This window comes from Brassica oleracea, chromosome C9, assembly GCF_000695525.1.
Source record: "Brassica oleracea var. oleracea cultivar TO1000 chromosome C9, BOL, whole genome shotgun sequence".
Classification (NCBI taxonomy): domain Eukaryota; kingdom Viridiplantae; phylum Streptophyta; class Magnoliopsida; order Brassicales; family Brassicaceae; genus Brassica; species Brassica oleracea.
This window is the reverse complement of record NC_027756.1, coordinates 34,531,511-34,543,594: the sequence shown is the minus strand read 5'-3', so window position 1 is coordinate 34,543,594 and position 12,084 is coordinate 34,531,511. Positions and strand designations below refer to the sequence as shown.

At 32.7% G+C, this 12,084-nt stretch overlaps 1 long non-coding RNA gene across 1 annotated transcript; it reads left to right on the top strand.

The window, feature by feature from the left end:
- The first annotated feature begins 3,032 nt into the window (after window positions 1-3,032).
- On the top strand, window positions 3,033-3,332 carry LOC106317038. The gene is made up of 2 exons (XR_001265039.1): window positions 3,033-3,152; window positions 3,233-3,332. It is a non-coding gene; the product is annotated as an uncharacterized LOC106317038 (long non-coding RNA).
- The last annotated feature ends 8,752 nt before the right edge of the window (window positions 3,333-12,084 follow it).

Sequence of the window (12,084 nt, the reverse complement as noted above, 5' to 3'; positions counted from 1 at the left end):
TGGGTGATTGTTTCTATGATAATAACAAAAACTAGATTTTGATCCAGGCTTTAAAAACGCATGATTATATTTTATTTAACTAAAAAAATGTTTTTACATGATTTATATATTTATATAATTTTACATGATTTATATATTTAAATAATTTTACATGATCTATATATCTATTACTTAACTTAATTTAAAATAAGTTGTATTCTTATATGCTTTATATTCCGCTTCAATACAGTGTGTCTAGGTAATCTTTGAGTTTGTTTATTTAATTATATCGATTGATTGTTTGATGACCAAGTTGATCAAATGAGATATTTAATATCCAATGATTTCTGGAAAGAATTTCTTTGAAAATAATGAATATATTACGAAAGCTAAAAAACGGAATTGGTTAACGAATATACTAGTAATATATTCTCTTATGAATAAAATCGATTTTCATATTAATGATTACTTGATATATATTTTTTGAACTCTAAAATCGATATTCATATTAATGGTTACTAAAAGTTTAATTCAGTTTTTAAAAAATATATTATAAACATCATACAGTGATTAATTGATAAATATTTTACGAACTCTAAACGATCTTTAGATGTATCTTTAGGTGCAATGTGATTGGTATATGCCACTCCTTTTTTTTTTGTTAATTTTGATAATTCTAATACACAGTTTCGATGGGTCTTATAATTGGTCAAGAGAAATAATTCTTGGCTGCAATCTGATTGATCAGAAACTGCAATGATTCCTATTGGTTAAATATATAGGTTGAAAAATAGTATAAATTATTCCAAAAAAGATAATGGCATTTCTTTGTAAATAATTTGAAAAACGTAGGGTAAAATTTTAATAGGAATTTTTCTTTTGGACAACGAAATTCTATTCTATTATTCAAACTTTTTTTTCAAACTTAAGAAATTCTACTTTAATAGTATAGATACGAAGGTAAAATGTTGGATTTTGAGTGATATATTATACACATGAAATTATCTCCTAGTTCAGTTAAAAATCGTTCAAATCAAATGAATTATAAGAATCTATCAAATTTGACTAATATTCAAATCTTTAATTGAATAACACTAGATTTAAAATTCATCTATTAAAAATATTGTAAATATAAAAATTAATAACACTATATTTTAAAATCTTTTAATAAAGATATTTTAAACATAATAACTAATAACACTATTTTAATAAAAAATTTTAAAAATTTTTTGTCAAGTTTTTATTATAACCATTGGATATAAAAGTAGCATTACAGACTCAAGCCCATTAAAGCTTAATACTATCACATTGCACAGATATGACACATGTTAAAACAAGTGTAGACCAAACCTAATCTCAAACAACACGTGTTAGAGGCTAGGGTCTTCATAGTGCCACCATCGTCTTTTCCGGGATCTTCTCACCAACGCTGCTCAACTGACTTCAATCTCGCTTCCCTACTGCAACGCCGCATCAAAATACTGCTACGGTCTTTCTGTGTTGTTCGCCATGGGATATGTCGTATAAGGATTTAGGAAAGTGTGTGTTGTATTCATTCACGTAGAGTAGTATATATATACAAAGTAGATATGCTAAGCTAAAGGGGAATATGAAATAAGTATATAACAAAAAATATGTTCTAGGCATTATTCTATATATCATATATCATTTCTCTATACCCCGTCAAGTTGGAGATGAGATGTTTTGAATCCCCGGATTGAACAAGTAACTGAAAGTAGTAGACGGTAATGCCTTGGTTAGAATATCTGCGGGCTGTTCTTTTGTAGAAATATGTTCACTGGTTATGAGCTTGTCTTGTACAGTGTCATTTACTTGATGATAGTCAATGTCTATGTTTTGTGCGTTCATGGAAAATTGGATTCAGAGCAATGAAAGTAGCAGATTTACTATCACAAAATACCTTCATTGGTTGAGAATGAACAATACCGAAAGTGCGTAGAAACTGTTCCATCCACTTCTGTTCGCGTAAGAAGTAAGCCATGGACCGATTTTCTGCTTCAGCAGATGAAACAGAGACAGTGTTATGCTTCTTTGTTTTCCAAAAGACAAGGGAGTTTCCGAGGAGTACTATATAAGCGCTAAGTGGTCTTCGTGTGAGAGAACATGCTTGCCAAACGCAATAAGCGTTATTTGAAGTGATGCATCAGATTGAAACATAATACTGTGAGCAGGAGTGCCTTTAAGATACCGGACAGTCTGTAAAGCTGCATCGAAATGGTCTTGGTGCGGTGCTTTCATGAATTGAGAATGAATATGAACAGAATATGTGAATTCAGGTCAAGTGAATTGAAGATAAATGAGGCATTCAACTCGTCTTCGATAGGATTCTAGTTTAGGAAGTAATGGACCATCCGCAAGAGCAAGCTTATGGTTGAGTTCTATCAGAACTGCAGACGGTTTAGAACCAAGTAGGCCAGTCTCAGTGACGGCGAGTGCATAATTCTATTTTTGGGATTCAACCATAGTTATGTCCTGTCTTCCATGAGCTTCGTTGTATGGATTTATGTTATATGTTTGTTTTGTTAATACTAGTCTATGGTTAACTAGTTTAACCATTTCTTATGTTGTTATTGTTAAGAATAGTCTACGGTTAACTTGTTTTCGGATTTTAACTGTTTTGATTTGTTACACAAAGTACTTCTCAGTATTACTACTTTTTACAATTGAAACAAAACACAAATTATTTCTAAGTTGAACGAAGTATTACTAAACCGAATTGGCAGAACTGGTTATGTTAATGAATTGTTAGAACCAAATTGATATTTCTAAATTATTTGGTTGAACTTACATCACTCGATTTATTAGAAGAATAAATGAACTAGTTGCGTAACTTAAATGATTTTGTTTTACGAACCTAATGATGAAAAATTGTACCCAGTTGGAAAACACTAGAGTTTACTAGAATATAATTAATTATAAATGAATAAATGGTTTGTTTGTACTTACATCCCTCGATTTTATTAGAAAATAAATTTATTTTTGAGTTTTCTTACATCATTAATCAAGGGATTTGGTTTTACAAAGTTATTGAGGCAAAGTTGGAAAATAAACTGGTTGCGTGTGATGATAATAAGCATTCATTCCGGACACATCTATAATTACCCTCCTCCTCATTAGAGTAAGAAACATCTCGAGAACAAATATCCATACAAGTAAGAGTTTCTATTCCGTTTCCAAGCGTTTCATCTCTCTCTTTCTCATATTATATCCGATATAATTTGATTGTGGTTAGTTTCAGGTTAAAATGTATGGCACATCACAAGATATTTAAAAGATGAAAAAAAAAACAGCTGGAACACTACCAGGCCATCCTTCACATGGTGAAGGATCATGAGCAAAAGAATGAAAAAGGCACTATGCCGAAATAGAGAAGTACTCTATTTCAGATCAAATAGAGTTGCTTGATGAGATTATGGAGAAAGGGGTGTCTTACTTCAACATCAAGAAAGAGAATGACACATCTCGGCGAAGCTCCTCCTTGCAGAGGAGAAGTTAACAACAATCAAAGTCTCGTATATAAACTGGGACAAGCTAGGGAAGTCTTTCATATCAAAGCCTGAGTGGCCCCTCCTCCTTTATTAAATGTTTTAAATATTTATGTTTTTATTTTTATTTTCGGAACCTGAAAACATTGACTTCACCGATTTTTAAACCGGATTATATTATAAGTTCCTTTTGCAGATATTATTTGGGTGTCCTATTATTTATATTTTTTATCTGGATTGCTTCGTTTTGCTAAAGTAAAGGTTCAACTTTGTCATACTTTGGCAAATTTTTACCCCACAGCTTTTGTCACATTGACAACTTCTAGGATTACGTTGGATAAGAAGTAGAGAAAAGCCGTTTTCAGTCCACACGAGTTGGTACGATTTGTCAATGACTTTTGTCACATTCTTAGGTCATTGACAAATCGTACGATGAGCTGGATAAGATGTAGAGAGAAGCCTGTCAAAGTTACACTATATTTTAATATATATATATATATATTTAGAAGCTATAAAACAGTTATTTCTTAAAATTTTAGATGGCAAGATGAATGTTTATTTGGTTTGTCCTTGACCGGTCATGTGTAATCTATATATATAAAGTAGAGCTACTCTCTCCTGTGAAAGCGCCACGTCGCTAAATCGTTCGACTACAGGCACGTGTCCTGATTTATTTAACGCTGTGCATCATTTTTTTGGTGGGTGCGTGGATTTCGTTTCTGTGTTGTGTTTTGGGTTGTGTCCGGCCCGTTAGAGCAGAAGTCCTAAATAACCCTAATTTGACTCCAGAGAAAAACGAGCGGAACGAGCGTCTTCTTCCCTGTACGTGCGACGCCGACCAGATACCGATTCCAGGTCCGTGATCAATTCCATTAGTTCACCCCCACTATTTCGTCTTCAATGCTTCGTTTTGATCTGAAAGGCGGTTGGTATTGGGTATAAATATGTGTGAGTGTTTCTCCCTTTATCTCATCTTATCTTGCATCTCTTAAATCTGCTACTCTCTCCGGTGAGAGCGCCACGTCACTAAATCGTTCGACGACAGGACGACACGTGTCCTGATTTATTTAAATGTTGCGCATCATTTTCTCGCTGGTTACTTGGGCTTCGTTTATGTGTTGTGTTTTGGGCTGTGTCCGGCCCGTTAGAGCAGAAGTCCTAAATAACCATAATTTGACTCCAGAGAAAAATGAGCGTTTTCTTCTTCCATGTACGTGCGACGCTGACCAGATGCCGATTCCACTTCTTCTCATCGACTGAAACGGTCCGTGATCAATTCCATTAGTTCACTCCCCCACTATTTCGTCTTCAATGCTTCATTTTGATCTGAAAGACGATTGTTATTGGGTATAAATATGTGTAAGTGTTTCTCCATTTATCTCATCTTATCTTGCATATCTTAAATCTCAGCTACTCTCTCCTGTGAGAGCGCCACGTCACTAAATCGTTCGACGAAAGGACGACACGTGTCCTAATTTATTTAAACGCTGCGCATCATTTTCTCGCTGGTTACTTGGGCTTCGTTTATGTGTTGTGTTTTGGGCTGTATCCAGCCCGTTAGAGCAGAAGTCTTAAATAACCCTAATTTGACTCCAGAGAAAAACGAGCGTTTTTTTCTTCCTTGTACGTGTGACGCCGACCAGATGCCGATTCCACTTCTTCTCATCGACTGAAACGGTCCGTGATCAATTCCATTAGTTCACTCCCCCACTATTTCGTCTTCAATGCTTCGTTTTGATCTGAAAGGCGGTTGTTATCAGGTATAAATATGTGTGAGTGTTTCTCCTTTTATCTCATTTTATCTTACATCCCTTAAATCGCATACTAACTGATCGTGTTATGGCCTGCTTCTTTGTTTGTCGACATTTTTTCGGCGAGCCTCTTACTATTTGTTCAACAAATTTTTTTTCCTTCGTTTCCGGGGAGTCCCTTACTGTTTGTTCATCGACATTCTTTTGAATCGGCGAGCCTTTTACTGTTTGTTCACGAATTTTTTTTCTTGGATCTTCTTCCTCTTTGTTAGCCATCTTAAAAATAATTTGGCTGCAGAGAAGATACGTCGTGGTGGTGACCTACTGTCGAACCTTTCCTGTTTGTTCATCAAAATTTTTATTTTTTTGCTTGGATCTTCTTCGTGTTTGTAGAGATAGGTTTTTGATTCTGCTTTTATATGTGACCCAGTATTGTAGTCATTCTGCTACTAAACATGTGTGAGTTTAGTAATATATGTGGTCTGACGGGAGATGGTGTTCTTAGTTTTATGCACTGTTTAATTGTGGCAGGTGGGGGGACCATAAATATATTACTAACTGCAAGGTTGAAGCAGAGGAAAGAAGAACCAATTTGCGTCTGAGAGAGGAACAAGATGCTGCTTACAGGGCTGCTCTTGAAGCCGATCAAGTAAGTGTACGTTCCTTGTGTTTACAAGATCTGTTGTGATTAGTCTAATGTCCAAATTTGGGGGATCTTTTTTTGTGTTGATTAGGCACGGGAGAGACAGAGAGAGGAAGAGGGGGAGCGGTTAGAGAGGGAAGCTGCTGAGGCATAGAGGAAACGAAAAGAAGAAGAAAAGGCTCGGGAGAGAGCCGAGCGTGAAGCTGTAGAGAGAGAAGCTGCTAGAGTGAGAATGAGACAAGAGAAAGCACCTGCTCTTGGAGACGAACCTGAGAAAGGACCTGATGTTACCCAAGTAAGTTCTCCTCCTTTTCTTTGCCATTCATTACTTACTTTGTTTTGCTTTTGTTGGGTATTTATGGTACACGTGGACTGTTTATTTGCCGTGACAATGTAGGTTTTGGTAAGGTTCCCGAATGGAGAAAGAAAAGGGAGGAGGTTTGAAAGCAATATCAAGATATAGACAATGTATGACTGCATTGATTCACTTGGAGTGCTAGAAACAGAAGAGTATAGTTTAATCACAAACTGTCCAAAGAACCATGTACGGAAGAGACAAAGAGTCAATGTCACTGAAAGATGCAGGTTTGCATCCTTAGGCAAGTCTCTTCATTGAGATACATTAAATTTCAGAATCTTTTGTTACTTTCTCCTTAAGCCACTCTTTCCTGCTTTTTTTCAACTCTTTTAAAATAATTAGTAGTGTAGCTTCAGTGATCCGATGAATAAGATAACATATATATACACATATTTTCAGAAGTTGTGTCACAGATTTGATAAATTTATTCCTTAAAATGATGAGGGCTCACATTGTACTTTTTTCTTGGTGTCATATTGAAGACATCAAGATCAGTCTTTGTTTTTAGCTGCAACAAACAATTCTTTAGCTGGTGAATTTCGGCAGATCAAAAATGTGTTATATATTGTGAACTGGAAGAAAAAATGTATGAAAACGTACAATTGAATAAAAAGGTCAAAAATAAAAATATTGATGACAATATAAAATAATTATATATTGGTGGTAAGCTAACTAAATGATTTCTAACAATGATAATATAATAAATAGTAAAAATTGTAAGAGAAAATTGTAAGAATAATATAATACGAAAATGATTTTTTGGTTAAGTCAAAACTTAATTACATCATTAGTCATGATAAAATAAGTATTATTATAAGTTCAGATATTTTGTTTGCTGCCATCTCAACAAACGAGAAAAGAAAACATGATACATCAGTGTAAATTTTTAAAATTTATAATAAAATTCACATTTTTAACATTTGAATATTGAACCATATATATTAACAATACAGCAAATGCTCCTTAAATAATCTTTATAGCTAACAATACATCATATAGTTATGGTTGTTTGTTATCTTTTTTGGTTTAGCCTAAATTTTGGTAGTAAAAAAAAAAGTGTGGAATTCATTATTTTCAAATTTTTGTTAACGTGGGTTTGAAGAATCATAAAAAAACAACATGAATATATTTTTTTCAAAGATAATAATACATAAATATATAACCTAACGATTTGTAATTATTAAACAATAACAACTAATATCAAATTTTTATGCTAATTGCCTATTTTCCTTAAGAAGATAAAAATTGGATTTTCATTTTCGATTTTTTAAATTATATAATTTGAGAAGAAATGTATTTAGAATCCATTAAATTCAAGAAAAACAAATTTTGTGAACAAAGTAAAATATTTATATTTTGATGAATTTTTTAAATATAGTAACAAATGTATAATTTCAAAAACAAAAAAAATAGTAAAATTTATAGTACAAAATATTGAAATTTATAATAAAATAAACTAAATTTTCATTAAAATTTAGATATGTTTGTATTATTGTTTAACTTGCTTATATTAAAATAAACGTTTATTTGCTTAGTGTATTATATAGTAATAAAAAAGAAGAAGTAAATAAAAGTGAGGACCCCAGCCCAAACAAAAACGATGCACGATTGTGCTTAGTTGCTTATAATGCCTCATCTGTCATTGTCATGATATCTTAGCTTTTCATTTTTTTATTTGAGTGCGTTACGTATTCAGACACTTTTTTCTCTTTTTTGTCATGTTAAAGCACTTCCTGCTAGATGCATACTTTCTTTCCTTTTCCTCCATGTGTTTATACATAATTATCTTTATGTTCGGTTAAGAGAAAGAAAAAGTTGGTTAGATTTTTTTATTTTAAAATGATATCAAGTTTGTGGGAACCAATTTTAACTATAGTAGTTGCGTCACTTTTTTTTATTCGTACTTTATATCTCCTCAAACCAAACCAAATGAATAGACATGTTTCTTTCTTTTTTTAATTATTATTGTTTGTTTTACCTAGTTTTAGTTTGTTTTGTTTATTTTAAATTTAAGGATATATTTGACAAATTTGTTTGATATACTAAATTATGTTTTTTTATTCTCTATAATTTGATATCCATTTTGATATGTTTTTTTGTTATATTTCAAAAGATACAAATGAAAAATGTGGACAAAAGAGTTGTGGATAGAAACATTGTAATTGTGTACATCCAACTATTGTGGATGGATATGATCATATGATATGTTTTCTTTCTTTAATATTACTTTATCAATCCTTTCTATTTCTTTATGTGATTATTTTAACCTATTAAATTATATAACTAAATAAATTTTTGAGATCATAAATTTTATCTTTTTGTTCTTTACATTTTTAGATCCATTTTAGTATATTTTTGCAATCTAAATATGAAAAAATCATATCAACAAAAAATAATCGTGTATATAAAAAAAATGTGGACATGGACACATCTAATGTTTACAATTGTATTTTAATGTCTGTGTTAGTGGATGAGATCTTTTTTAAAAAAATAAATGATTGGTTATTTATTTTATTATTGTTTATACCACCTAATGTTTTCAATTGATTTTATTTCAAATTTTTAAGAGTTATAAAATAAATATACTATTAAAATAATTTTTATATATAAATTTCTGTTTTTGAGATCATTTTATATATATCATATATGTATATATATCAACGTTTACAAAAAAATATGTCGACATGGACATGAACTAAATATGTGGATGTGGACGACATATGTAGATAAAAATTTGTAGACAAAAGTGTTTTCATTACTTGAAGAGAAACCAAAGGTCTGGAGACAATGACTCAAACCAAAATGTGAGGTGCGGATGTGGATGTGTTTATCTCATCTAAATCAAGAAAATGTTTTGCACATTTTAAAAATATTGGGTGAAAGCGTGAATAACCAAAACGTGAGGGACCACAATTAAAAAAACTGAAAATTCACCATTGTTGCTCTCACTCTCTAGCATGACCCAAATCACCAACTAGCAGCAGATCAAACTCGTTGACATCATCAGCTACATGAACTTCTCCGATTCCAGCCCTACTCTTCGTTTGTCGTCGCACAGGTTCAGTCGTCCTCCGCTGAAGTAGAGAGGTTCCGTCGTCACACATTCAAACGCAACTTTCTTGTCTTATTCTTCCCATTGCTCTTCCACATCTCCTTTTCACTGACACAGAACAAACAATTATGAAATAGTTTTCAGACCAAAACTTCGTGTCTTATGGTACCAAAAAGATGTCGTCATCAACTCATCTTCTACAATTCAAAATCCAAGGAAAACATTGAGGATTAAAGACAAACCTGGTGCTAACTTGACGTTTCTATGTCGTAGTGAGCGCAAGGGATCGAGCTCAGAGATAGATTGGGAGGTAGAGTTGGTTTGGTCAAAGAAACAAGCTCTTAAAAATTACCGAGAGAAAGACCTATGAATTTCTGAGGTTTGTGATATTATTATTGAGAAAGTAAAAAAATACAGAGAGAAAAACAAAATTTTCGAGAAAAATGTTGAGTTAGGAAGAAGGAGAGAGTTTGAAATTAGAATTAGGGGATTTGGAAAAGTAAAAGTAGATTTGAGATTTGAAATCAGAATTGGAGAGAGATATGGAATTAGGGTTGAGAATTTGTGAAAGAGAAAGTGGATCTGCGTTTTGAAGGAGAGAAGAGAGAGGAGAGAGGAGAGAGTAGAGAGTAGAGAGGAGAGAATATAATCATGGTTAGTTGTCTCTGGTTAGGTTAGTTTGGTCTGGTCAAAATTGGGGGTATGAAAAACATTCGATAGGCATAATGTGTCTAGCCAGTGGAAAGTGTCTAAAGGTGTAAGACATAAGACGAAAAGTGTCTTATAGAGTAAAAAATTCTTTTTATTTTGGTCTCCAATTTTTTATTTGGATTTTTCTTGGTTAAAATGCCCCATCCGTCATTTTTATGATAGATATATTAGATGGCGGGAGGCCAGGAGCATCTGTTACCATCCGCTAAAATGCTCCATCCGTCATTTTCTATATTTCACGATCAGGACCGGTTCAAAGATATCATGGGTCCTTGGGCAAAATAAATTTAAATATTTTTTCACATGTATTTATAGATAATTTAAAAAATTTGGACCCCTATTTCTAATTTTTTTTAAAAACTGGGCCCTTTTCCAATACTATTTTTGCAATTTTTGATTGTTTTATATAATCATCTATATGTTGGGCCGATACACTTGAATATTTCTTTTACTAACTTATCAATAAATAAAATTAATATATTTTTCGATTTTAAAGTTACACTAATTTTCAGAATATCGGATTTTTATTTTCTTTTTGACAACATGAGATGAAAAATTAAAATATTAAAAATAGAATTAAAATTGGATTAGGCTTATAATTTGAAGTATCATTTGGTTTTTTTTTTTTTTAACATCGAAATGCTATTCTATTACTTAAACTTGACGTAGTCTAGGTAACCAGACCGGAATAGAACAACCAATGAAATAAAGTACTCTACGGAAAGACCACACAATCCTAGTTAAGAAATCTGAAATTTGATTCTGCGCTCGTGGAATATGAGTAACCTTGAAATTTAGGAAGCATATCTTTAAAGTCTCTATCCTCTCCAATTATGTCGCAAAACTCGGCCAAACATGAGGCTCGTTGATCATTGCAATCAAATCCTTGCAGTCTGTTCCAAAGCTTTGACCAGTCGAATGCTGGAGCATACTCTCCATCACTCATCTCAGTGCCTCCATCTCTGAATGTAAGGCAGATTCTCTTCGAATATGATTTCGTGTCCCCATAAGTTGAACCTTTCCTAAGCTATGTAGCCAGACTCATCCATATCCACTAAACTGTGCAGTAGATATCCCATCTATCATGCAGATATTCTCCAAGCTTAAGACTTGAGGTTCTTCAATATTAAGGTCCTGTGGAGTTGTTTGTATTATCTCATTTGCGTTAACCCAGGCTTGACACTCACTCTCCGCATAGCGAATTAGCTTCAAAGGATCCTTGTCTATTCCCCTAAAGAGTTTATCATTTCTGGCCTTCCACCGGAACCAAATTATCCAGGGATATGGGTCCTTGTCTAATTCTGGTTTAGCAATGCTGTTTTTTCTCCAGAAGAGATTATCCATATTGGCATAGATGCTCGGAAGAGGGAAGACATCTTGACTCGTTGGTGTCGCTGAGGGAGACCAAACTTGTAAAGCTGGTGGACATTCACAAATTGCATAAGTTACAGATTCTTCTGGCTCTCCACATCGTGTACAGTAGTTATCACATCTCATGTTACGCCGTACCAGATTCCTCGTCACTGCCACATATAAGATGACAAATCTTTTGTGGAGCATTTATCTTCCAAGCAAATGCTTGAAGCTTTGTTATACTAGGTTCCAGAACCTCCTTCTCTTCATCAGCCTCTAGTAAGTTCCGAGCTACCCAATATTCTGATTTGACTGTATACTGTCCATTTTTAGTACAGTTCCAGAAGTATAATTTGGTTATCGGTCACATTAAGACAACATAAAATTTTTTGCAGCCCAGCTATTATTATACTTAAGGCCCACATATAGAAAGATGATATTATTTGTTTGTAATTAATACTCCCTCTGTTCCTAAAAGATCAATATTCTAGAGAAAATTTTTGTTTCAAAAAGATATATATTTTATATTTCCAATGTAATTTTTGTCAACTAATAATGAAAAATTGTGAAGTTCAAGAACATTAATTACATTTCTTAAAATCTTATTGGTTTAAAAATATAGGAAATATAAAATTACAAAAAATTATGCATTTATAGCTAAGTTTTAATATGTTTTATTAAAAAGTGTGAAAACTCTAAAACATGGATCTTTTAGAAACGGAGGGAGTACT